Source organism: Stenella coeruleoalba (assembly GCF_951394435.1).
Source record: "Stenella coeruleoalba genome assembly, chromosome: 10".
In the NCBI taxonomy this organism is placed as follows: domain Eukaryota; kingdom Metazoa; phylum Chordata; class Mammalia; order Artiodactyla; family Delphinidae; genus Stenella; species Stenella coeruleoalba.
In genome coordinates, this window is record NC_137156.1 from 85,619,223 (window position 1) to 85,644,150 (window position 24,928).

Consider the following 24,928-nt stretch of genomic DNA (forward strand, 5'->3'; position numbering starts at 1 on the left):
CCCCCTGACAATTCCTCAGTCTGCTGCGCGTCCGAACCCAAAGCCCACTCACTACTTAATTAACCAGCAAAGTAATACAACACAGCTGAGACGTCCAAACCTGCCTGAGTGTCCCTCCGCCAGCCTGCCCTTTTCTGTGTGCGGCTTTATTCGTCCCCCTCCCCCCCCCCCCGTGACTGTGTGTGAACTCCTTGAATTTGAACAGCTAAGCTGAAAATAGCCTAGACAGATATAGAAACAAACTATCAGCAGCAAAGAAACATCCACACGGGTTACACTGAGATGGAAGGCTCCTTGTATATGTCACACGCTCTGAAAGTGACATAAATCACACCCCAGAAACGTCCCCCGAATGGAGTGATGGCGAGGGCTTTACCAAAGTGGCTGCCTGAAGGCCAGAACGGCAGAAAACCAGTAGCAAACGAAAAAAAAAAAAAAGAGCGAGCGAGCGAGAGCGCGAGAGCAAAACACAAGCAGGACTTCCTTCAACTCTCAACTACACCCCACCCATGAACATTTTAAAAAAGGGAGAGCAAGAGAGAAACGGGGGGGGGGGGGGAATCTCTCTCTTCCAGGACCCACAGGCCTGGAGCTGCTTCTTCCCACCCCTCCACTCCCTCCCCCCGCCTCCACTTCCAGAGCGCAACTCCCACCCAAGTTGATAAACAGCGATGGTTATTATTATTATTTTTTTCCAAAAGACTCAACTTAGAAACCCTCGGGCGCTCCTGCCTTCCCCAGCGAGGCCCCAGGAAGCTGGCACCGCGGAGCCCGGGGAAGGAGAGCAGAACGGCAAAGATCAATCACAGGGACCAACCTGACACTCTCCATGTAGCCGCCAGGCGCGCGGAGCCGGCTCAGGGCGCCCGCGCGGGCCGGGCGTGGGGTCCGGCGGCCTCGGCGTGCAGGCGGACTGCACGCGCGCAGGGGCGCTCCGGCTCGCGGGCTGACAAGACGCGCCGCGCCGCGCCCACCCGCCCCGCCCTGCTCCACCAATCACAACCCGCCTCTAAACACCCCGCGCCGCGCCGCGCCCCACACAATGGGCTCCGCGGCCCGCGCCCCGCGCCCGCGCCCTCCGGCCCCCCTCCGCGCGGCAGGTGAAATCACGCTCTGCTGAAACCCGGCTTTTGTTTCGGGAGCAACTCCGCTTAATTGCTGTTAACCCTTTGACCCGCCTCCGGCTGACGTCTGGGAAGCCGGGCGCGGCGCGCATCTCTCCCTCCGGCCGGGGCTGCCGGGTCGGGGCTTTTTGGTGGGGTGGCTGTGTTTGTTTCCTCTTGGAAACTGACAAAGAGTTGTCCCGGCCTTTCAGAGCAACCCGAGCGGCAACGCAGGGGAACCGGCGCGTCCGGCGCACACCCCGACTGCTCGGAGCAACTGTTTAGAATCGGAAGGGGATGCGGGGCTCAAAGGCAGCGCAGGAGAACTTCCTCGAAAACGGCCTTTGCGGGAGAACTTTCGCTTCACGTCCCTGGTTTAACCCAGCCTTGGCCTCTTTTATTTCCCCCCTTTTCTTTCCAAGAGCCGGGTTCGCCGGAGTGTGCTTGTGCGCACAGAGGAAAACGAACCCGACACGGGGGTTGAAATAAATAACAACCAACGTACCTCGTTGCTGAACCAAGCTCCTTGCCCTCCAGAACGACAGCTGCTGAAGCAAGCATCTGCCACTCTTTCGCTAAGAAATAATTCTCTAAATTCCGTTCTTATTTATACAACAACATCAACACAGGCTACTCTCCATGAGCACTTGAAGATGACCTCTATTAGTCACTGCTCCTTAATGCTGTTTAAAGCTGAGTACAGTGTGAGGAAGAAAAAAAAAAGGCACCAATATTGTAAACTTGGTGGGCTCAACTGGCCCGATTTCGGTGCCAGGTTAATTTAGTCATTTTCGGCAGCTCTAGAATCACTTCTCTAATTTACCCTTGTTCAATTTAGGGGAAAACTTTTTGGCCTATACTTACAAAACAAACAAACAAAACTCTAACTTTTAAATTATTTTTCTTAAAAATATTCGAGGAAAGGTAGTCGTGACATTAATGATTACGTATTTTCCCTCAATTAAAAAAAAAAAAGGCCACAAATCCTACTCCACTAATTTCAGTTTTACTTGAAAGTATTTTTCCATTTGAGGTGTTAACGCAGGTTACTACAAACCAGAAAGCATATTGATAGTACTTCCGATCAAGCAAATGCCTGAATTTCAATCAGGTCAGCTCGGGAGCAGACAATTCCCCCATTAATCCGCCAGCAAAAGGGACAAAAGCGCCAGTTGACTGTCAACTTATGATCAGATGTTAAATGGGTGCAGCACTGATCGAGCTCCACCCTAAAGTGTTTTTGTGTCAGAAAACAAATTTATTAATGGAAGTTTTTCAGGTCACAAAAATGTGACCCCACCCTCTCATGAATATTCAACAGAGAACCAAGGCATTCTTTTTTGGGGAGAGGGGCCTTAAATCTGCCAGTGTACCACGAATCAGTAGAGTTCTGACTCTTAAAGAGACAAGGCCCTCCTTCCGTAGGGGCTGGCAGGGCCCCAAAGACAGGAAATAAAAATATAGGAAGTTCTCTCCAACCAAGGCACAGGGAGAGAGGAGAAATGTTCATTTCAAAAATCCACATTTTTTTCAAAGGTATTAAAATTCATTAGAGATTTAACGTCTGTGAACAACATCAGGGTGCCCTTTAAAGAAGCAATTCTTTTTTTTTTTTTTAAAGACCATTTCTTTCAGAGGCATCCATAAAACTCAAGCATGCTTTTACAAGTTGGCCCACCTCCTTTGCAGGTCTCCGTTTGTAAGCGAATCGTCTCTGGGAGCATCCAAACAAGCAAACAACAAACATTACAGAAGCTTGTGACCCAGCTGTGGAGTCCAGCCTCACACAAAATAATTAGAGAGTGATGCAATGCGGTGCTTACACAAATACTAAATTGCATGGTGGTGGCGTTAAGCACCATGAGACCACAGAGCAGGGGGGAGATGAGTGGATCAGGAGAGGTCTGGGAAGGCCCCTTGGGGAGGTGGTGTTTGGAGGACTGATGGTTTGGAGAAGGGGGGAGGTGACAAAGTAGCTTAGCAAAAGCAGAGGCCACCTGGAGCCCTTCCCACCCTCTCTCCAAACATGACATGGTGACTCAGAGGCTACTTCTAGGCAAGGAAATGTACCATCAGAGATAAACCTGGATCAGTTTTATAGGCCCAGGCCATTTTGGTTAACGCTCCCCACGCATTTCGGTTATTTGGCCCAGGCTCAGTCCCTAGCCAGGGAACCAGATCCTACAGGCCGCCACTAAGAGTTCGCATGCCGCGACGAAGATCCCGCGTGCCTCGACTAAGACCTGGCGCAGACAAATAAATATTTTGAAAACAAAAACTTAAAAAAAAAAAAGATCCCTTTCCATGTGGTCCCTGTCTACCTGCCCTGTGTCTGGGATTCAGTGAGAACTGGAACTTTCAATGGCTGGAATACAATATAAATGTTACAAGGTGCAGTGATTTAGAAGACTAGTCAATGCCATTCGTTCCATGAGTGCCAGGTCATTTTGGAAAGGCTGGGTCAGAAAGGCCAAAAAATAAATAAAATAAAAATAAAAGCAGCAGCATGTGGACATTTGGAAAAATCTGGATTGAGGGGCAGGCTTATTTAGAATGGGTTACTCAGCCACAGGGGTTCATTTAGTTGTCACAATGTGAACAGAAATTGCAATACCCATTTTACAGAGGAGGGAGCTGAAGTTCAGAAAGGCAAAGTGATTTTTTTTTTTTCTTTTCAAACACACACCCAGCTCCACGGGCCACAAGGGGAAGCAAGACACTGAATAGTTCCAGAAAAAGAGAGGCCATGATAATATAAAATGAATACCTGGGGGGGGGGGGAGGGCTAATGTTGAAGGAAGAGTGAAGGAAATGCTAAATACCCTACTGAAAAATATTTTTGATGCCCACATCCTAACACCCACAACAGATACAGCCCTTGTTCAAACACCACATATTAAGAAACCTGTCAGTTGCTAAATGAGTCCATTGTGCAGCTGGCTGTGTACTTAAGAACAGATTACTATGATCCCACACCAAACTCTAACCACCAAATAACACACCTGGGACTCAAATCATGTATTTTATTTGGTTCTGCTGAGCCCTAGCCTTGAACGCAGAAGAAAGTGAAAGGTTTTACTGCCCATTCAGAGCTGAGAATGTAGATAAGATGTATTCAACGCAGAGTCAGAAGGAGCATCTTGTCGGGACGTTATTCCCACACTTTGATGGATGGCACGGCCAAGGAGGAGACACCAGCCACGGTGCTGGGTCCACGTGGTCCTCGGCTCCAGCCGGAGCTGCTTGGGAATCACCAGAAAAAGGACATGTAAATGGGCACTGGCTCACATATTTCTAAGCAACACTGAGAGCGAGACACCTCCCCAGATAAGGTCAGTTATCTCTACCAAGGGATTAACAGTTTGATGGGTTGAAAAAAATCAACTTGCTTATGAGGGTCAAAATCTTTTTCTTGTTTTCTTTTTTTTTTTTTGGCCGTGCTGTGCGGCCTGCAGGATCTTAGTTCCCCGACCAGGGATTGGACGTGTGCCCCCTGCGGTGGAAGCGTGGAGTCCTGACCACTGGACCGCCAGGGAATCTCAAGGGGCCAAAATCTTAATTCAATTCCCCATCTTCTTCTAAACAGCCCTTCCTTGAACACTGATTTCCTTTCTTTTTAACCATTCGTTTCGTGGAGTACCCAGAACATATTCTGAAACGACAACTTAAAGAGATTCAACCAACTGATCCTGTTGCTAGAGGAGAACACACTGAAAGAGCAGGACTACAGAATTTAGGCCCCTCACCCCAGAAGTGGGCTTGATGACCTGCCCAGGGAAGCGAGTCTCTCCAGAAGGAGCCCTGCTTTAGTTATTTCTCATGTCTCCAAAGACCGCCAACCAGCAGCCAATTAGAGAGACTAAACTGCAACAGACATGCCCGATTCCGGACATTTGGGCACTTGTCTCCAAGGACCTGCCGTTCCTTCTTGATTTAAGTGGGGCTTTTACTTAAAAATATAAATTAATACATCATCCATCTACAGGGAGCTAAGGCAGTTAGCTCCAGATTGCTATTGTTTATGTCGCTGTTATGTCTGTAGACAATGAAGGCAATTATGTTGCTTTTCTCTTGCTGCCGCTCAGCCAATGGAAAAGACTGCAAGTTCTCAACTCTTGCGAAGGAGTTTACATTTCTTCCCGTGACACCCTCCAAACTGTCATCAGCATCTTCATGTGATGCAACCTTTTATAATGCGATTGCTCCTGGTTAATTTTCTAGATACGCACTGTGACATGTCAACATTCAGGTGACTTAGGAATATGATGGGTACATAAGCTATGGAAAACATGTACCACCCTCTCCAAAAAAAAAAAAAAAAAGTCCCTCACTCGAAATGTAAAGATATTCATAGAATGTCACCGGTAAACAAAATCATGACTGGGAAAGAAAAATGGCCAACATCCATTCCAAACTCTGCATCTGATTGACAGTAACAAATTACCCTCTCTGATTTATGCTCAAACTATAATCTCGTTTTAATATAATGTACAATGTATAACTGGACCGCTTCTACCATAAGGTTAGAACAGATTACACCGAGGTGCACAAAAGCCTCAGAAAGGGACATGTTTTAGGGCAGGAGGTCGTTTCCCAAAGAGCTCTTCCCTCCAGGTATCAGGAAGAAAGTATCACTATCACCATTAAGCACGAGGCCTTATTCCCCCCTCCCCCACCCCCCGAAGAGTGACAGTGCTGACGACACACCCATGTGCAAACTCTCGATTTTAGGCACAAGCAGAACAGGGTCACTGAAGGGGAAAAGAAAAAATGGCTCTTGGGTGATGAGATGACATTTGAATTTTTTTTTAAATGTTTAATTATGTAGAAATCGCTGGGTATCCTTTTAAGGCACTGGCCACCTTTAGGCAGGAAAGTCAGTATTTCGGGTGACCCGAGGTGTGCAGCAGGCCTGCGAAGAGGCAGAGGGAGCGTGTTCCATCCTGCCCTCCGAACAATGCTCACCAGTCTCCCTCCCGGCCCACGCCACCCTCCTGTGACCCTAGGCTGACACACCCTCATGTCAAAACCTTCTTTACGCCTGCCCTCTGCTGGTAAGCCTGCCAGGACTAGGACATTTCGACTACCTCAACTTATTCCAAAGATAACTTTCAAAAGCTGGAGAGAGAAAGGCCACGTAATGAACTATTAACTGGAATATATAAATTAAGACACTTAAAAAAAACGGGGGGTGGTGGTGGGAGGAGACGCAGAGGGTGAAACATGGCACCTTTAATGTAAAAATGCCCATCCGTCTACTCTACTGCCGGCTGGCTCAGAGCACAGGAGTGCCAAACTCTGTATTTTAGCTCACCTAAGAGAACAACCTGTATTACTGCCGGGCATCTTGCCTCCTCCTTTGCTCCCTCTCCGGGGAGAGGTATGTCGGTGCATTTTCAATAAAACACCTTCTTAGCAGTAAAGGGCCACTGTTCCCATTTCAGTGGTCCCTAAGGTTTCATGATACAGTATATTTAGCTGGCTTGCGGCTCAAGTTTTCCTCAGGCATTCATAAGATCCATACAGAAGGAAGAGGGATAAAAAAAAAAAAAAAAGGAGGAAAAGAAGAGCTTTCGTCTATCCTTTGTTTAAGTAAGACAACAGTTAACTCCGAGATTGATGAGCTGGCGTGAGTCCCCCCCAAACAACGGGACGCGCTGCCAGGCTCGCTCCCCACGACAGGTGCCCTGGTGTGCGAGCCAGGCGTGTAGGGAGGAGGGCTCTGGGCATCAGCTGGTGAATTTCCGCGGCAGCAAGCAAGGGTTGAACGAGGCAGCTCCTGTCAGCGTCAATGGGAAGCACGAGGCCTTACAAATCCCTGCATCCCATTTCAAAAATATATCTCCAAGACGGGAAAATGAAGCTTCGCAGTTGCAACCTCAGAAGCATTCAGGAAGTAGCACTCTTGACAGCGCTTTAGATGCCGAGTAAATGCTCTTATAACGAACACGCGACGCAGCTGACAATAAATCTTACACCAGGGAAGCCCGTGCAGGGCTGCGGAATCCCCTCGAAAGATAATTGCCTTCCACACTGTGTGGCATAGAAATTGTGACATCGAAAACCCTTTGTGGGGCCCTATAGCTCTCTATGGCTTTTCTTTCCTTAATAGTCACCGATCACACACACACACACACACACACACACACACACACACACACACACACACACACACACACACACACTTCTGCCTTGAAAAGAGACCACAGAAAAATGCAAAGATTTGGTCATCTTTCCTAGAGAAAAGTGAGGAGGGCAGTTCTTGGCAGGGGACAGGGGATGGAAGTGGGAGGCTGGGAAGAGAGGAACTGTGTACGGACTCAGGGACAGAATCTGAAGCAGGACCTTAAGGTCCACAACCCTCAGCGTCCACTTCCCACTCTTTGAAAGCTCAGGTAGTTTCGCAAACAATTCCAAATTAGGAGTCTCCCAACAGGTCCATCAACAGGTAGGCAGATCTTTTCTAGTCCAAAGTGGCCTCAAGTGCTCTGTTTAACCCTGAGACGGTGTAGGAGTATTAGACAGGACACGGGGGTCTGTCAATGACATTGTCATGAGCCAACAGTGTGAATGTGCTCACATCCCCTCACCTCTCTGAGACTCCACACTTCACCTAAACAAAGAGAAAGATGGATAAGATACTCTCCATTTTTTCTTTAATAATAATAATAACAAAAACTATCACTACTAACTACTTATTATGTGTCAGGTACACAGTTTACCCTAGCAGAGGAACTAATTTCTAGGTACTTTTAGCTTACAATTAATATCATATATAAAACTACCAAGGATATAGTTAAAAAATATAAACAGTATTTGAGAACTCTTGAATCTTTGGCACTATTGTGTCAACAGAATGTCAGGGAACAAAGGGAGGGAAAACTTTTTTGGAAAACAACTCAAAATCTCTTATTCTGATTCTCTCTAGGTCATAAACCCTGTGAAACATCAGTAACTCGTGCTCCACTGAATAAGTCACTAACATGCTTTAGGACTTGGTGAATTGAGTGGGGGTCTCAGAGGAGGAGGCTAAAATCACCTGATTTCCAAACCTATTTATGTCCTTTTTCCTTGTGATTTTTTCCCCTCTTCTTTAACCATCAAAGCTCTCTCTTTCCATCACGCCTGCTCCCATCAAAACAATGTTCTCAATTTCTGGTCCAACCTCGCAAGCCATTCACCTGCTTCTGTCTGTTTCCTATCGGAAAGGAGAGAGGAAAGCTTTATGCGCCAGGTAACTACTGGTGGGGGCTGGCATTTCCATCTCAGGTTGAAGCCACAGGTAAGGTTTGGGCTGGACGAAAAGGGAAATTTGCAAGGAAGCATAGCATCACAGAGATGTTTAGATTCCTTTGGAGATCTGATAACTCTCGTCTTAAGAAAATGCATACAGAAAAGCAAGACAGTCCAGCCTGCAGGTCAATTATTTATTTTTCATTGTTTTAAATGGCATTTCATCCCTCTTGAGGAAAAGCAATAGATGAAGCAGGAAGCTTTCAGGTCATACAGAACTTTGTTCTTTTCAGACAAATAAGGTATTGTGTGTTTGAACAATAGGAGGAATGTCTAATTGATCTTAATTAAATTCAGCGAGGTCCAATTTTTGAGATGGGTCAGGACACATCTATGTAATGTCACAACCCAACAGGCCAGGCCTTTGAAATCAGGGAGCTCTGTGGCGAACTGTCCTCTGACACCCTTTCTTATCCATTCACCATCCCACTGCCCTACCAACTTCTCCCCTCCAACTTTTCTTCTCTCTACCTCAGGCTACTCCTGACGTCTTCCCGGCTCGGCACATACAGTATAAAACATCAACAGCCACAGTCCTTCCCTCTGGCCAGCCTTCTGAAGCGGCAAAGCCCCGCCACATACTCCCTCCTCCTTCTCATGATAACCTACCGAACAGGAATCCTATTTTATATATATATACCGTGGCACGTGGAGAAGGTTACCTGGAGTTTGCAGTGCGAGAGATGCAGGTTTGAATCCAATCTTTGCTACTCACCGGCAAACTAGGGAGTCACAAAAGTTCATTTTGTTTGTATTTCCTCATCTGTAAAATGGGAGCAATTATCTGCCTCGCAGTGGACAGAGGTTTCTTTTATTACTTTTGAGGTGTGTGTGTGGGGGTGTCAATCTTTAAACTCAGTTTCCCTGATTCGAGAGCACTGGTGTGCATCTTTGATCTGGTGCCTGGCGAGCACCTGGTCACAAGTGCCTAGCGCCCAGCAACCTCTCCGGTGTCAGCAAGGAGCCTCGTCTGAGGTCACCTGGCTGGTGGATGAAAGAGGAGGGGTGTGATTCTCCCCGCCAGAGCTCAGTCCTGCCTTAGGGAGCCTCTCGCTTCCTGGTTACGGAGCTCAGGTGACTTTGAGATAAGAGCTAAGAAAACAAAGCCCAAAGCCAGTCACGATCAAGGAGGCGGGTGTTGGGAGTACTGAAAACAGCCTGCCGGCTACAAATCAGGAGGTGTGTACCAGGACCTCGGAACAGGGTTTGCCAAAGAAAGGGAAAAAGAAGGGCTGGTGCCTGGTAACAGGATGGCTGAGAAATGCGGCACATATTTACCGGGAGCTCGTGATGGGTTTGGCACTTTCCATAATACCTCTTAATCCTCAAAACAAGCCTCTGAGGGAGGCATTATTGTGCCCACTTAACAGATGAAGAAACAGGCTCTCAGAGTTGAAATGACTTATCCAGTATCTCACAGCTAGTAAGGAGAGGAGTGGGACCTGAATGACTCTGAAACAAGGCTTCTGTACCATACGCCAAGCTGGAGACCAGGCTGAGGGCTAGAACTAGGCCTGGAAGAACAAAGAGGCGGGTCCAGTTTTACTCACTTGGCAAACAGATGTGACAAAGAGCCACTGATTGGTCAGCATGAATAGAACTTGAAATAATACAAAGGTAAAATTCTGATAGCCTCTTTGCTTCTTACAGGAATCCACAGTGACAACCCTGGTCCACCACGTGAACGTGAAATTGGCCCTGAATCCGTCTGTAGCCACAACCGGGCTGGGAGGAGAGGCAGTGGAACAAGGGCTCATGCGCTGTCTTCAGTTACTTCTCCTTGATTAAGGAACCCCTCACACTCCCATTGCCATTATTGAGAAGAGACAGACACACAGACAAACAGGTAGACAGACTTTTCGTCGTCTTCCAATACATCGCTGGGCACCAGGCAGTGTCCTAGCAGCCCTAGCCTGGACGGGGCTGGAGCTCTCCTGGCAACAGCATCTTAGATATAAAGATGGAACATCACGGTGATGGGACTGATCATAAAAGGCACCCACTTCCCTACGACAGCTCTGGAGAGAGACTGCTATGGGTTCTAATGCTGGCTGTACCACTTCCTGACTGTACTTTCGGTAAATGATTCGTCTCTAAGTGCCTCAGTTTCTACATCTACGAAGGGAACTAATCCCAGGACTTTTCCCAGAGGGTTGTTACAAGGATGAAATGTGATAAAATGGGTCAATGCCTGGAAAACACTTAAATGTTTCCTAATACCATTCTTATTGTTACTACACACTGCTTTTCCTTCAATCTTTTCCTTTCGCTATAATGAAATACTGTACCAGAAGGCAAACTGTTTGCTTCGTTTTGTTTTGTTTTTTTACTCTCGTCGACCTCTTATTTTTCTGTGACGTGGTATCAACCCTAACTCCAAACTTGAACTAAGTAGCAGTAGCCCTTTCGTCCAATGAACCTTAACAATGCAAGGAGGCACTTGGTTGTTTTGTTCTTTAAATCCAGGGTCATGAGGCAGCCCCACTTCTAGCTCCAGGTCACCGGGGTTCGCCAGATCCCCCAGCCACGTCATCACTTGGGGGTGTGGAGGTGTTTGCTGATTTCTTAAATGAATGCTCAAGGACCCACTGGGATAATCCGTGGAGGGGTCTGCCCTGAGCGCTGAGAACACACAGGCTGGCCAACGTGAGACGTAACGTACGGAACCCTCAGTCTGTGTTTGGATGATACTTTGCTACCACTGTCTCTGGGAAGGAAAGCCTTTGGTGGGACCTCAGCCACCACGGCCCCGGAGGGGGCTCCGCTTACACCCAAACAATCAGGGCTCTCTGACCTAATGAGCTGCTTTTAAGCTCCCTTTCAACGTTTCCAACACCCTCATCACCCAAGGTAAGGAGTAGAACCCTCTCAGTGTTCTCAGAGTGCATGGCATGGCGTCAGCCATCATTTGATCATCTGCTGAATTAAAAAGAGAGAGACACCCAGGCAAAGGGCAGAGAAGAGGGGCTCTCTCCTTGGCCTTAGGGCATAAAGGGGCTTTGAGAATAAGACAAGGATTATGCTGCGTATTTAAGGATAATGGGTCTGTCCCAGGTAGTTGGGCAGGCAGGGCTGGGGAAGGATATTTCAGCTACTGGGAAGAGTGTGTACACATGTTCACACGGGAGACGGCATGAGCCATTAACACCGGGGAACTGCAAGGGATTCAACAAGGCTGGGGCAATTATAATTCCTGCTACAACTCCCTTTCTTTGAGATCAAAGGGTTTTTCTTCTTTTTCTCAATTTCACCCAAATTTCTCATCTCAAAAATGCATTCATCTCTTCCTCTCCTCATTCTTCCCATTCAGGGCATGGTCTCTGCTCTTCATCTAGATCATGTCCAGTATGTAACATGATCTCTGCCAACCTTGATCTGAGCTGGCTCAAACACCCCCCCACACACACTTTCCCCTAAGTCTGCAGAGGGTGGTGTTCTGTATTCTTATCGTGGCGTGCTCTCAAACCCGTTGCTTCCGATCTTTCCGATCCAGGGATTTTGACTCCGCGAGTTTTTGGAGGGTGAGTCTGACACAGAAACAAAAGTATGGATGCTAAGGGGCACAGACTCAAGGATGAGATATTTTGGTCACCAAAGGGTCTAAATAACGCTGCATCAGATGTGGACATCTTATCATACAGTCAGATAGAACGAAAGCATGAAGAGAATCCACATCTAATACAGGGGCAAAACTTACAAAGTGTTAAGGTCTTGTACGCTAAGCCCTCAGAGAGGAAAGAGAGCTCTAAGAAAACCAGCACAGTCAAGACCGCCATTGGCCTTGGACACGTCACTCCCTCTGGGCAGCAAGGCTCCTATCCCTCAACCTTGAGGTCTGGTCTTGGTGCGAGTTCTCCGAAGGCAGCCTCACTGTGCTGGGGTGAAGGTGGCTCTCGCTCATTTTTATTCACGTGTTCCTTTTGAACTAAGTGGGTGCAGGAAGGACAACTCAAGTCCTATCTAGACCTGTGAAATCACACGTTATAGAAAAGGAGAAAGGAGCCGCGTCTGAACAAAAAATACTCCTCCATTAGGCAAATCCTCCTCCTCGAAAGAAAAACAAACACACGTACACATGTAAGACAGCGGAAGAGGCCACTCTACAACTCAGGCATCTTCTCGCCCATGGCGCTAACTCTGGGGGTGGTATCACTTCCCTGAGCTGCTGCCGCATTTACTGTCTATGCTGGACATTTCCACATTCCATCAAATAGTAATTAACTCACCAAATGCCAAAAAGAGTGCCTGGTACATAATAGCCCCTTAACAAATATTTGATGAATTTATAAACAAATGAGTAAACAAACGAATTGATGTTTTCTCTTTCTCTCTCCTTTGTTCGTTTTTTCCTTCCTTCTCTCATTCTATTTGTTTCATGCGCATATTTTTTCTAAACTATAAGCTCCAAGAGACAAATTCCACACTCCTTCTTCTTTCTCAACTTGTAGTATAGGGCTAAGAAGAAGCAACTAAGTGCATGTTAAAATAACAGCATCTCTATATGCGCCACGCATATTCAACAGCAAGACAGGCACCTCTATGTCACCAAGTCAGGGGCTAAAATCTTGTCGATGACAATTTCGTGATGGAGTGACCTCACATGCCAAAAAAAAAAAAAAGAAAAGGACTTATATAGAGCAATCAATGATCAGTCAGATTCTCTGAAAGTTTAAAAAAGACAAATTGAATATTAACCATGATTCAAGGATTACATGAACCACTTCACATTTTATAGCTGTGAATAAACTCCATTAAGTCCAATACAAGTCCAATACATGCAGTAGTCCTGTACCTACTGCAGGTCAACAGCGATCCAGATTTTTTAAAAAAATCATCCGTCTTCCATTTGTCTTGCTAATTTCGTCAAATAAAAAGAATCCTGAATGGAGATAAGGCTGGAAGGGCGGGAAAAGCAATTTCCTGAGCTGCTGCCAACACCAGACACCCTGAAAAAGGATGTTCATTGCTCGAGGCATCTCTGCTTCATTTGTCTCTGCTCCTGGAGGCTCTTGCCTGACGCAGGAAAAAACCTAGAGAAAGGCCACAGCCCACACTTCATCAGGGCCACAGAACAGCCACAAACAGTGGCTGAACACCCAGTGCTGGCAAGACCTTACTTCTCTTTGGTCACCTGGATTCTGGGAATTGCCCACTGAGGGAACCAAGTTAATCCCAAGGGATGATTCAATTTAACCCTGCACCAGAGTGATTCTGCCCCTTCCTACCAGGGCCTCACACTGTCTTGGTTTTGTCCTTCCCCTTAAAGTACCAAATAAGACCTGGTTTTGTTTCAGAGATCAGGACAGCTTTTGACACGTCACGTCCAAGGCCTTCCGCTCTGGTCTGCTCCTACCCCCTTCAAATGCAGCATCCAGAAATAAGCACAGCAGGCCAAGCGTCATCTGTCCCCCAAGGAGGACAGAGCCTCAATTCTTCATTACGCTATTAACGCAGCCTAGGGTCCTCGGTGCCCCCCGCCTCTCAGTAGGGCACAATTGGCTCCTACAGGTTTTACAATCATCCCCTAACTATCACCTGAACCATTGGCAAGTTAGAGCTCTTTACTCTGGACTTGGGCAAGGGTATGGGCTGTGCATTTATTCCCGTGAAAGATCTTTTTCATTTTGATCCAGAATTTCAGCCTGCTGAGACTTTTAAAAAAAGCATGATTCTTCAGCTCCGAATATTAACTCTTGCTTAACCTTCTTCCACATGCAATTTGTGCCATCGCTAAATGGCTAGAATCGCGCGATTTCAGATGTACTGTGCACAGTTTTCTTAATGTGTGTACTCCAGCGTTTCATAACATCTAAACTGGAGTTGCTACCGTTACTATTTGACAATTACCAAGAACAGTTTCACACCAGGGGTCATTCGCATTTATCTGTGGTATCAGCCTACTCCAGACCGAAAGCACCAGGCGATGTCGGGCGCAGTGTCAGTGTCGACCCCTCCCGTCACCTTCACATGACACCTAACACGCTGCCTGCATCTTAGTACGTGCTTCAAAGACAAATGTTTCTCAATGCAGAGATCAACAAACTTATTTAATCGGTGCCACAATCCAGATGCTATGATTAATCTACATTTAACAGATGGGGAAACTGAGGTCAAGAAAGTTAAATAACTCACTCAGTAAGCACCCTGTTACCTGGAGCCAGCATTTAAAAATAACGCCTGGAAAGATTAAACAACTCGTGAAAGACACCCTAATTGCTCATTTCAGAGCAGGTCCCCCAAACTGGGTGTTGTGCCTCTTTTTCTCACGTCTCACTGGTGTGTGTGAGGCCATAGCTCCCAATCACCTCTCCCACCAGCTTTCTTTTCCTCTTTTCTGCAGAAACAGACGTGGCTGAAGAAATTTCCAAATTAAGACTTGGCAATGCTTTCTATATTCTTGTTTCCTAAACCTATAAATCAAAAGTGTCTAAACAGGTCATAAATGTTCCTTGGCGATATAATGGGAAAAGTTCTGATTTATGGTGCCGGTGGAATAATTTTAAATAATTACATAAGAGTTTTGAAAAATGCAATTAACACCTTTAGAAGTTTTTTGAAATGAAAATGAATCTCTGGAGATGACTGTTCCCATACATAAAGATAGCCAGTTAAAAAATAAAAATAAAGCTACAAGATGCAACCGTGTCTGAACGATCCTATGGAGACAGGGTATAGGAGCTTTTATTTTCAATGGGAATTCACCAGCATGACCGCATCAATACATGTTTTAACCCTGCCACCTTATCACACGACAACAACACAATTAGCCTATGTCATTACCAAACATCAAAATTAAATCACCAAATAAGCATCTTGTCTCTATTCAGCCCCAGCTGATGCCTCTCTCCCTCTGTACTGGTTTGACACATCCTACCACACTGTCCTTTGGAACACTTCACATCCTCCTACCTGCTCCTGCAAATCTGGCCAATGTTCTTTCCTTCCTCTTTCTCTTCATTTGTGATTCATCTCCTCCTTCAAAATCCAACCTTCTACAGATGAAGTCACTCCAAACATCTTTCCTTAACCCTAACTTCCCTGGGTACCAAAGAATGTCTCACACCTGAATCTCCTTCTTCAGGCTTACCAAGCAGTAGGAGTTATGGTTTTACTTGATGAACTAACGTCTCAAGCTCATTTCGGCTAACAATCCTTCCCCTCTCTCCCTCACTCAATAGTCTTCACTTTGGCCCATCTTACTAACACCCTCTCTGAAACCGTGACCTCCACGTTCAACTCTGGAAGTAGCAAAACAAGGCCATTTCAGACTAAACTGACTTTTGAATCAAGTATGCACTGCTAAATGCTACCTGTTCTTTATTTTCTAGATTTATCTTGGATTAGAAAACTAAACAATACTGAAGCAGACCTTGACTTTCCTCAGGGTTCTTTCAGATCCAAGGGTCCAAGGTATCTCCCTAGTTGTTTCCATCACCCGGACGTGGTACACTCAGCGACTACACAAAGAGAAACTCTCGGCCACCATCCTGGCCATGAGAACGAAGAAAAAGACTCAGAATCATAGAAACTTTGATCTGGAATAGATGGAGAGATCATTTGAAACCCACCCCCTCATTTTCCAGATGAGAAAACTCATGCCCAGGTAGGAAAAATGACTAGCCAAAGGTCATACATCTGAGTAGTTACCGGCAGAACCGACACCAGAACCCAAAACTTCTGACTGCTAATTAAGCATTCTTTCCATTGCCTCATACCACCTGGCAGGGGAGATATACGAGGAACCACAAAAACTAAAATAATCAACCTCCAACACAACACTCTTTTTTGGTTGGGGGACAACAGTCTTTCTGTATTTGGTGGAATGACCGGTACTTTTTATTTTAACTACAAATTATGAATGAAAAATAAACTGAATTACCAAAGGCACAGAAGGTCAAGTCAACTTCTACTTTTGTCTAAAACTCACATAACTCTACTTGACCATTAATCTAGGAGACACTAGTCCCATGTGGCTATCTGTTTAAGTCAAGTAAAATAAAATAAAACAAAAAATTCAGTTTCTCAGTCATACCAGCCACATGTGAGGTACCTAATAGCCAATAAGGTTAGAAACTACCATAATGGACAGCAAAGACGTAGAATAGTTCCATCACTGTAGAAAATTCTATCAGACAACGCTGAGAGTGTAGAACATGTTATGAGACGAGCATAATATGAAAACCATGATAAATATGAAGTCTAAGCTTGAAATGCGGACTTTTTTTTTTTCAGCACAAAGGGACTTGCAGAACTATTCTAGGTCTTTGGTTTCTGATGAGGAAACCGAGTCCTAGGAAATTAATTTACACGGCTCTCCCGAGCTTTGGGAGCAGTGTGTCACAGGGTTGGGACTGAATGTCAAGTTACCTAACTCTTAAGGAAGTGATTTTTCCGCTAAACTTGCTGACTGGCTCAAAGTAACGATATGGTACGCCTCACCCTCTTTAAGGTGATGTGGGGTAAGACGTCTACGCAGCATCCACTCCTCCATCTTCGAAAAGGACAACTGAGGTACAACAACTTCCCCATATTGATTCTGGATCTATGTGGTTTTAATGGAGCCAATCTATCCAGGGTGATCTGGAGGTGGGCACATGGCTCACAGTCCCAGCCAATCAGCATATTCCCAACCCCTTGACCACAGTGATTGGTTCATACACAGATGACTCAAGTCATTCAGTCAATTCAGAGATTTTCGTTGGAATTACTGGGCAAGAGACACCGATTTTTTGCCCAGAGTTGCTAAACTGTAAATGTGTCAGTCTGGGGCTCCCAGGAGCCATCCTGCTCAGCAAAGGGAAAATCTGACAAAGAATGAAGCCAACACAAAAAGAAAGCAGAACAAAAAATGGAGCTAGACTAAGTCCTGATAACATTGCCCAGTCCCAGCTGTGTCTGAGGCCAGGCTAACCCTTGAACTTTCAAGTGCTGTGGGCCAACAGACTTTCCCCCATTACCAACCAGTCTAAGTTGGGTTGTGACATTTGCATCTGACTAATACAGGTACCTCTTTCCACAGGGAGATTAGGAAGTAGTTATATTAATACATCCAATCAACCTTGAAAAGCACAGCAAGAGGGAAACACCAAATTATAAAGCACATGATGGCAGTAGCAACTCTTGGTTCATGTGATGCCATTCTGGGAGGGATTCCCCAAGTCAACCCCAAGTATACTCAAACTGTCCCAGCCACGGATCAATCACTAAGTTTCAATTCACCATATGTGCATTTTTCTTTCAGTCACCCAAATCTACAAGTCTCTTATCAGGTGGGCCTGCAACTTCACTTTAAAAATCAACAGAATGCCTCCTACTCACATAAGCCCTGGGAATTTCTTCAAGACATTTCACCATCTTAAACAAACAAACAAACAAAAAAAAACACACAAAGAAATCCACCCCCCACGGTCTCATGATGAAAGTATAATTAAGACTTCGTGGTCCAATGGGTTTTCACTCAAAATTCTTTTACTGTCCTTTCCCACAAACCCTGCACTAACTCCTCACTCCTGAATTAGACATTAAAGTTTCTCTTTTTTTCTAGGTCCAATGGGCCAAACTATGACAATCATACTTTCATAGAGTCTGGCAATAAATGATTTACAAATTCTGTTAGCAACTATTTTATTTCATCCACATACAGTTGGCCCTCCTTATCCGTGGGTTCCTCATCTTCAGATTCAACCAACTGCCAATCGAAAATATTCAGGAAAAAAAAAAAAAATTCCAGCAAGTTTCAAACAAGCAAAACTTGAATTGGCCGCAAACGGGAAACGAGTTATGTGACATTTACACTGTATTAGGCATTACAAGTGATCTACAAATGATTATATAGCTGGGTTACTTTGTCGTACAGGAGAGACTAACACAACATTGTAAAGCATTTATACTCCAATAAAGACATTAAAAAAAAGAACCTATCAATCAATCAGTCAATCAAAATGAATCAAGTTCATGGGAGGATGTGTGTAGGTTATGCACCAGTACTACACCATGTTACATAAGGAACTTGAACACCCTCTGACTTTGGTATCCAAGGGGTCTTGGAACCAGTCCCCAGTGGAAACCGACTGAGGACTGTAATATAGGGACATACATTCTGTCTTCCCGGTGGCACCTTTCAAAATGTCCAGCGTGTAAGTTATATTGTTTGCAATCAGTTACTGAGACCAGGCCATATCAACAGGATAGGTTTTCACAGATGAACCTCCCCTTAAATAATGTTAATTCTAAAAGGCTTTAATCTCTCCTTTATAAAATGATTTTTTTTTAAAAAACTCAAAAAATTAATCATTGTTTGGGCATAAAATAGTTGTTCTCTGTTAGTGGTTTATTTATTTCATTCAATGATCTTTCTATCCAGCTCATCAACACCTTGGAGCTACTTCTGTTCTTCCATTTCACTTTTTCATTTAACCTTAATTAGCTTTTTCATTTAACCTTACTAATGTGTGGCATTCAGAATTTCAGTTATTCTCCTATTACTATGAAATTCTAGCCAAAAATGAATGAGGTCCTATGGCTTAAGATTTTTACTAACAACATTAATAATAACCTGGTGTCTTAAAGTCATCATAAACAAGTCCATCATAACATTATCAGCATCTTTGGTTAAGCGCATGTCACATGCTGGGTGTCTCAGGCTGGATGCCCTATGTTCCAGTTTTCAAATGGTCCTTGCCTTCAGCTCCTCAGGTGGTTACCAATTGTAGCCACTTCATAGAAACACAAACAAAAGTGGAAAGGTCAAAGATCTTGCCCAAGGTCACAGTGGCAGGTCGGGAAACAGACATGGTCCTCTTGTACCTCTTTTAAAGCCAGGCTAATTCTTTTGACTGCATGGCCAACAATTCTAAACTCTGAACTAAAACATCAGATTGAAATCTTTCATAACTGTATTATTTGTAGCTTTAAACCTGAAATTGCATCTCATGTTGGCAGTTGGCCTCTCCCACTGTTTGTCCTTGGGCAGGGGACAAAAAGAAGTCTCTGCCCTCTCTGGCTGTGCCTCAGCGGTGGTGGTAGATTACCCACGGAGGACTGTCAGTTAATTCCATATTGGAGAGATTTGTGAGCCTTGCCTGAAAGGGAATCTTCTAATTCTTCATGTGACAACATAATCTACCAATGTCATTATTATGCAATTTATTTAGAAAAAAAGAGTGTGTGGGGGACACATTTAATAAATGTCATGCTAATTTTATCCTTGAAGAATCTAGAATCGTTGTCGCCTTTTCTAATCTCCAGCATCTCTAGCTAGGAGATAAGGGCTGCAATCATAGACTGCAGGAGAAGTAGGAGAAGTAGGAGAAGTAGGAGAAGCCACCTCCAACTTCCCCATCAGTCACTAAGAGTCAGGGATTGAAAACCTGAGTCCTGTCTTGCCAGACACTTTCCAAGAATGCCTCTCTTCCAGATCGTGAGTGACATCTAACGCAACGCTGGGCTGCAAACTTCTGCCCCAGAGCAAAGTAGAAAACCAACTGATGTAAAATTAAAAGCTATTTGCTTGATCTATCCCTTGCTTCCACTCCGGCCTACTTTCAACTGGAACACATTCAGCTGGAATTACAGGCTACCTCTCCATCCAGCACTGGGGCATAGAATTGATATATGCACAGCCACGGAGCATAAACATTACAGAAAAATAATGACTTCGGAAGCACCACACACCCTACCCCAACACAAGCTACATGTGTGTTCACAGGTGGAAACGAACGGCTGTTTACCCTGAAGGCCCCGTAAGAAAAACGCAGTCACCTTTACAGTAAAATGTAACTGAAGTCTTCAACATGCAACAAACTGAAAGAGAGCTGGGAATGAATTCCGACAAAGAGCGCTTCCAGTATCTTGGATTTCTTAGGGAGAGTCCAAGCCTTTCAAGCACTGTGCAGACCCCGCGTAGCTGAACTGTACAAGTAATGGGATCCCAAGACCAAGGTGGGCAAGGTTTGCAGGCTCAGGGCTCCGCTGGGTGGGTCAGGGAAGAGAGTCAGTGTGACTGCATTGTGTCTTGCTCAGGAAGCACGCTTCCCAAAGCCCCGAATATAATGGCGATGAACTGAACACAAGAAACAATACAGGTTTTTGTCTGGCAAAGGGTTATGCAACAGATTAATGTCAACAGGTTCCAGCCGCACCAGAGCACTTCTGACCATTTCCCGGATGCAGCAAATAAGGGCATACATTCCTTGTTGGTGTATCACACAATGACAACAAAAGCCATCCCAAGCTTCCTGTTGAGAGATGCCAGCAGGCATTGACACAAGCTTAACAGTGTCTTTCTGAGACTTCTGTGGTTTAGCACTTTGTCAAAACAGGATACTATTTAAATTAAAAATTTACTGATTCAAGTTCAGAAAAAACCCTGCTTTGCTGTTTTTATAACCAAATTCGTGGGTGGGGAAACTTTGACCTTTATTTTTTTCTTTTTTTTATGCCACCTTATATGGGGCTGAGAAGGTACTATATTTAGCAAGCTAGTTTTGAGAACTAAGGTGTCTAAGCAAGATGACTATCACTTTCTATGAATTACTGTACATGTGAAATCATGGGCTTGTTATATTATGCAAAAGCGACTCAAGTGAAACAAACAAAAATACCTGTTTGCATACAGAAGTTTTGTAAAAATCTCGGTGGGGAGAAAAAGGGGAAATACACATAGACCCACCACAGCATAATGGGCTTCCCATGTGAATCTTGTTGGGCACGCAAAAGTACTCCTTTAGAGAAGAAGGCTAGGTCAGGACTACAAGATTATGGACAGGAGAGCAGAGCCAATGGTCAACAGGAAGCAGTGCAGTCCTGACAACCTTGGTGCTGAAGAGAGGATGGAGACCTCATGAATTGTGGAAGACCAGCCAAGCTTGTTTCTGTCTGGGGGTGGGGGGCAGATTTTCCACCTGCTGCCCCCTCGATATGAAATATTCTTCTTCTAGACACATGCAAGACTCAGCCTCTAACTCCACCGAGGTCTCCACTCAAAGAGGTCTTGCCTGGCCTGTCAATGTGCCACGGGAACCTATCTCATCAGCACTGTCTAGATCTTAACCAGGTGTGTTTTCTTAATAGCTTTCATCATTATCTGACATCTGGCGATGATTATTATTATTATTAATTTTGCATACCAGTTTAACGTCCCATAAGAACGTAAGCTCCATGAGTTCAGAGAACCTGTCTGGTTTGACTGGTCCTTATCAAAAAGGCCTATCACCCAGTAATTTGTCAGAGGTTGGACAGGGAAATCTCCTAACCTCTGCTCCAGTCTCTGCAAGGACTTGTCCTTCTTAGCCTCCCATCTGACCACCTAACAACTACAAAATCATTCTAATAACGTCAGACCTCTAGATACTGATGCTAGAGAGGCCACTGGATGGAAATACTGAACTACTGATTTTGCCTTAAAATCACTTTGTTATTATCCTCCAAGCTCTCACACCTTTGAGAATATACAACCTCTCAACGTTCAAAGGGGAAGGAGTGGAGGAAATATGGAGAATTTGAGAAAGAAATCGAATGCCTCAAACAACTTGGTGCAATTCATCTCTTCTCGAGTCAATCTTTCTTATTAGTCACAGGGAAATCTTTTGGTGAGGTGAACACTACTTTGGCCAATGGCTTTGAGCCAACAATGCACCAGTTGGCCCTCAACCCTTTTTTTCTGTCCAACACAGCTGAGGGATGTGACACATGACGAGCTGTCACTCAGGCAATGATTCTCAATAGGGTCAGCCCCCAAGATTCTCACCCTCTGGTATGCATGCTTTGTGCAGCCTTTTCCAACACTGCGTCAGGGCTGGTCTGTGTGACCGATAAATACGGCAGAAGTAATGGTATGTGATTTCTAAAGCTAGGTCACAAAAGACTCGGATCATTCTGGGGGAAGCCAGCTGCCATGCTATGAGACTCTCAAGCAAGGCTCTGGAGAGGTCCTCACCATGAGGAACTGAGGCCTCCTGCCATGTGTGTGATGCGTCTCAGGAGCAGATCCTCCAGCCCCAGTCTCACATTTTAACTGCAATCTCATGAGAGACTATGATCCAGGACCACCCATAAGCTACTCCCGTATTTCTGGCCCAGAGAAAATGTGTGAAATCGTAAATGTTAACACTTGCTTTAAGACACTAAGTTTTGGGGCAACTAACAGAGTATCCAAACCTTATAAGTGAAAACGTGTATCATCTGGTCTAATACATACTTTCCGCCTATAGGAAAACATGTCCCCTGCCCCACCCTGGCTGTATGGGAATCATTACTGCAGAGTCCCAGGCAAAAACACTGAGTTCCAATTTTCACCTGGGCAACCAGTTAAAGAAGACATCAAGTCTACAGTCAGGATGCACAGGGACAAAGAAGCCAGGACTCCGAAATCCCTGAGCTGAAGTGAGCCTGTTGCAGAATACTAAAGCCCTCCTGACTCCGGGGTGGACCTTTTAATGGAGCTTTTGGTCACTTGGAAGAGGGGTCTAAAACAGACAGGCAGGTACTGAAAGGAACTGTGTAGCAGGTTGTTTGAAGTCCACCGTGAGATAGAAAGGAGTAGCATTTCTGAGCTCCAGATAATCGACGCTGTATAGAAATGTTGTTCCAGTTCCCCCCACCCCCAATTTTTTAAGGATAAGCTGGAAAACAGAATTTTAATGGGAACATTTCAGCTTTTTTACCTTTGCAACTAATTCCACAACATGTTCAACACTTCGTGCGAACGAAACAGCATCCGGCCCATGGACCAGCAGTTTGCCATCTCTAGTGAGGAATCCATTTCTTGCTTCCCTCATTCTCCTCCCATCATAACCTAAGTCTCAAAATTCCGTTTCAATTAGTTCCATTTCCGAAGCTTCTTCCACATTTTCTTGGACAATTTCATGCTTTTCAACAAAACACGACCACCCTATTTGTATCTGAGTTGTCCGACTGGCTGTTAGAAAACATTTGTCCCTTTTTAAAATAAATGCAGTTAATAATGTGGCAAAACAGAAGTGAAAGAACAAGTGTCCTGCAGGTGTGTGGAGAACCACCCTTGGGGGAAAAGTGACAGTGCAATGAAGAGTGACAAATTACTCAGTCCCCAGAGAAGCAACTTAACTCTGACTAAAAGTCTTCACCAGAAGACAACTTCAAAAACCACGCTTTGCTTCCCAACACATCAAGACCCAAGAAAAGGAAAAAATTACGAGGAAATTAGAGTACTCCCTGGTCCTGCTTGCACACATCTAACTATAAACTCAGCAAGAAAGTAACTGTACAACTTCTTCCTTAGCGTGGGGAGGGGAACTAGGAAGTGTCGGGAAAGCGAGGGAGAAAACACATCACACACGCACTCTTCTCTTCTCAGCAGCTGCAGCTAACTGTACCATCGCAAGTGAAGTAGGTCCCTGTACAGAGGATCTACAGATGTGAACATCAACTCAGCACAGTTTTCTTTGGCTGGAGAATCTTTCATTCATCTGGTGTATAAAAGACCTGGAGACGACAATACAGGTATGACCATTCTAAATGCAACTGCTCTGAAATGCATCTTTCAAACAACGATTGCCACTCTCTGCCCACCGGTCACCGCTGAAAAAATTCTTAATATTACATAAAATTCCACTTTGTTTTGCGCAGGCCAGCCTAGGATCTCACAAGTGATAACCACACCAACAGCATAAGCAGGATGATGAGAGCAAGGGCTACAAGAGTAAGTAACATTCTGAGTGCCATGTGTCAGTTCTTTGCAGATACATTTTTCAACCTTAATCCTCCAAAATAATCTGATGGGTAGACATTTCTACTTTATAGAAGTTCAGAAGTGAACTAACCTGGGCAAGGTCATACAGCTTGGCAGATGGCTTGTGAATTCGGGTATATCTGACTCTAGATTCTTAACAACTAAGCTTTATTTTTTCTCATCAATACCTGAAGCTGAAGACGAAGGGCAACCCCAAGTTTTCCCTAACCAATCGACATATTAAACCGATAAACTGAATTCTAGTATGATTACTGTTATTAATCTAAATGGACGTATCATTATTCATTATATCACTGTTGATAAAACACAGACTAATAAGCCTCACGCCTGACAGGCAGGGGTGAGCGGCACAATTATGAACATGTTTTGGAAGCAAAAAACAATGTTCAAGGATTTGGTATTTAGCAAAGCCAAGAGGAAACCAGGGTGTGTCAGTCTCTGCCCCTGAGAGAGGAGGCAAGAACAGGGACCCTTGTGGGACCCTTAGAGCAGCATCAGTGGAAACTCAAGGTCACGTTCCTCCCCCTCAGACTGAGGAAAGGAGGAGGCTGGTCTGTGGGACCAAAGTAAACCTTCGATAGAAGGAAACTTTCAGAGGAAATGATTTAAGCTTTTTTGGTGAGAAGGGTATTTTTCAAATTCTCTTTTGAAGTTCTTATTTCCATCTTAAGTCTGCACAAATAAAAATAATCATCAGTTTTCAAAGGGTCTTGTGGTTCGCTGCGGGGGAAGGAGTTTGGCTTGGTTTCCTTCAATGAAACTTCCAGGACTTTGGAGTTTTCCTTATTAGAAGGGAAAACTT

General features: G+C 44.9%; 1 protein-coding gene across 15 annotated transcripts in view; it reads right to left on the reverse strand.

The window, feature by feature from the left end:
• The window catches only part of FOXP1 (forkhead box P1), a 598,032-nt gene that overhangs the window by 106,831 nt on the left and 466,273 nt on the right, over positions 1–24,928 (reverse strand). Inside the window, exon 1 of one of the 15 annotated variants that reach the window (XM_079934795.1) lies at positions 818–929. The exons of the other annotated variants lie outside the window; for them this stretch is intronic. The gene's annotated coding sequence lies outside the window, so the exon portion shown is untranslated. Of the gene's footprint in view, positions 1–817; positions 930–24,928 lie in introns of those variants that run through there. 15 annotated transcript variants of the gene reach the window in all.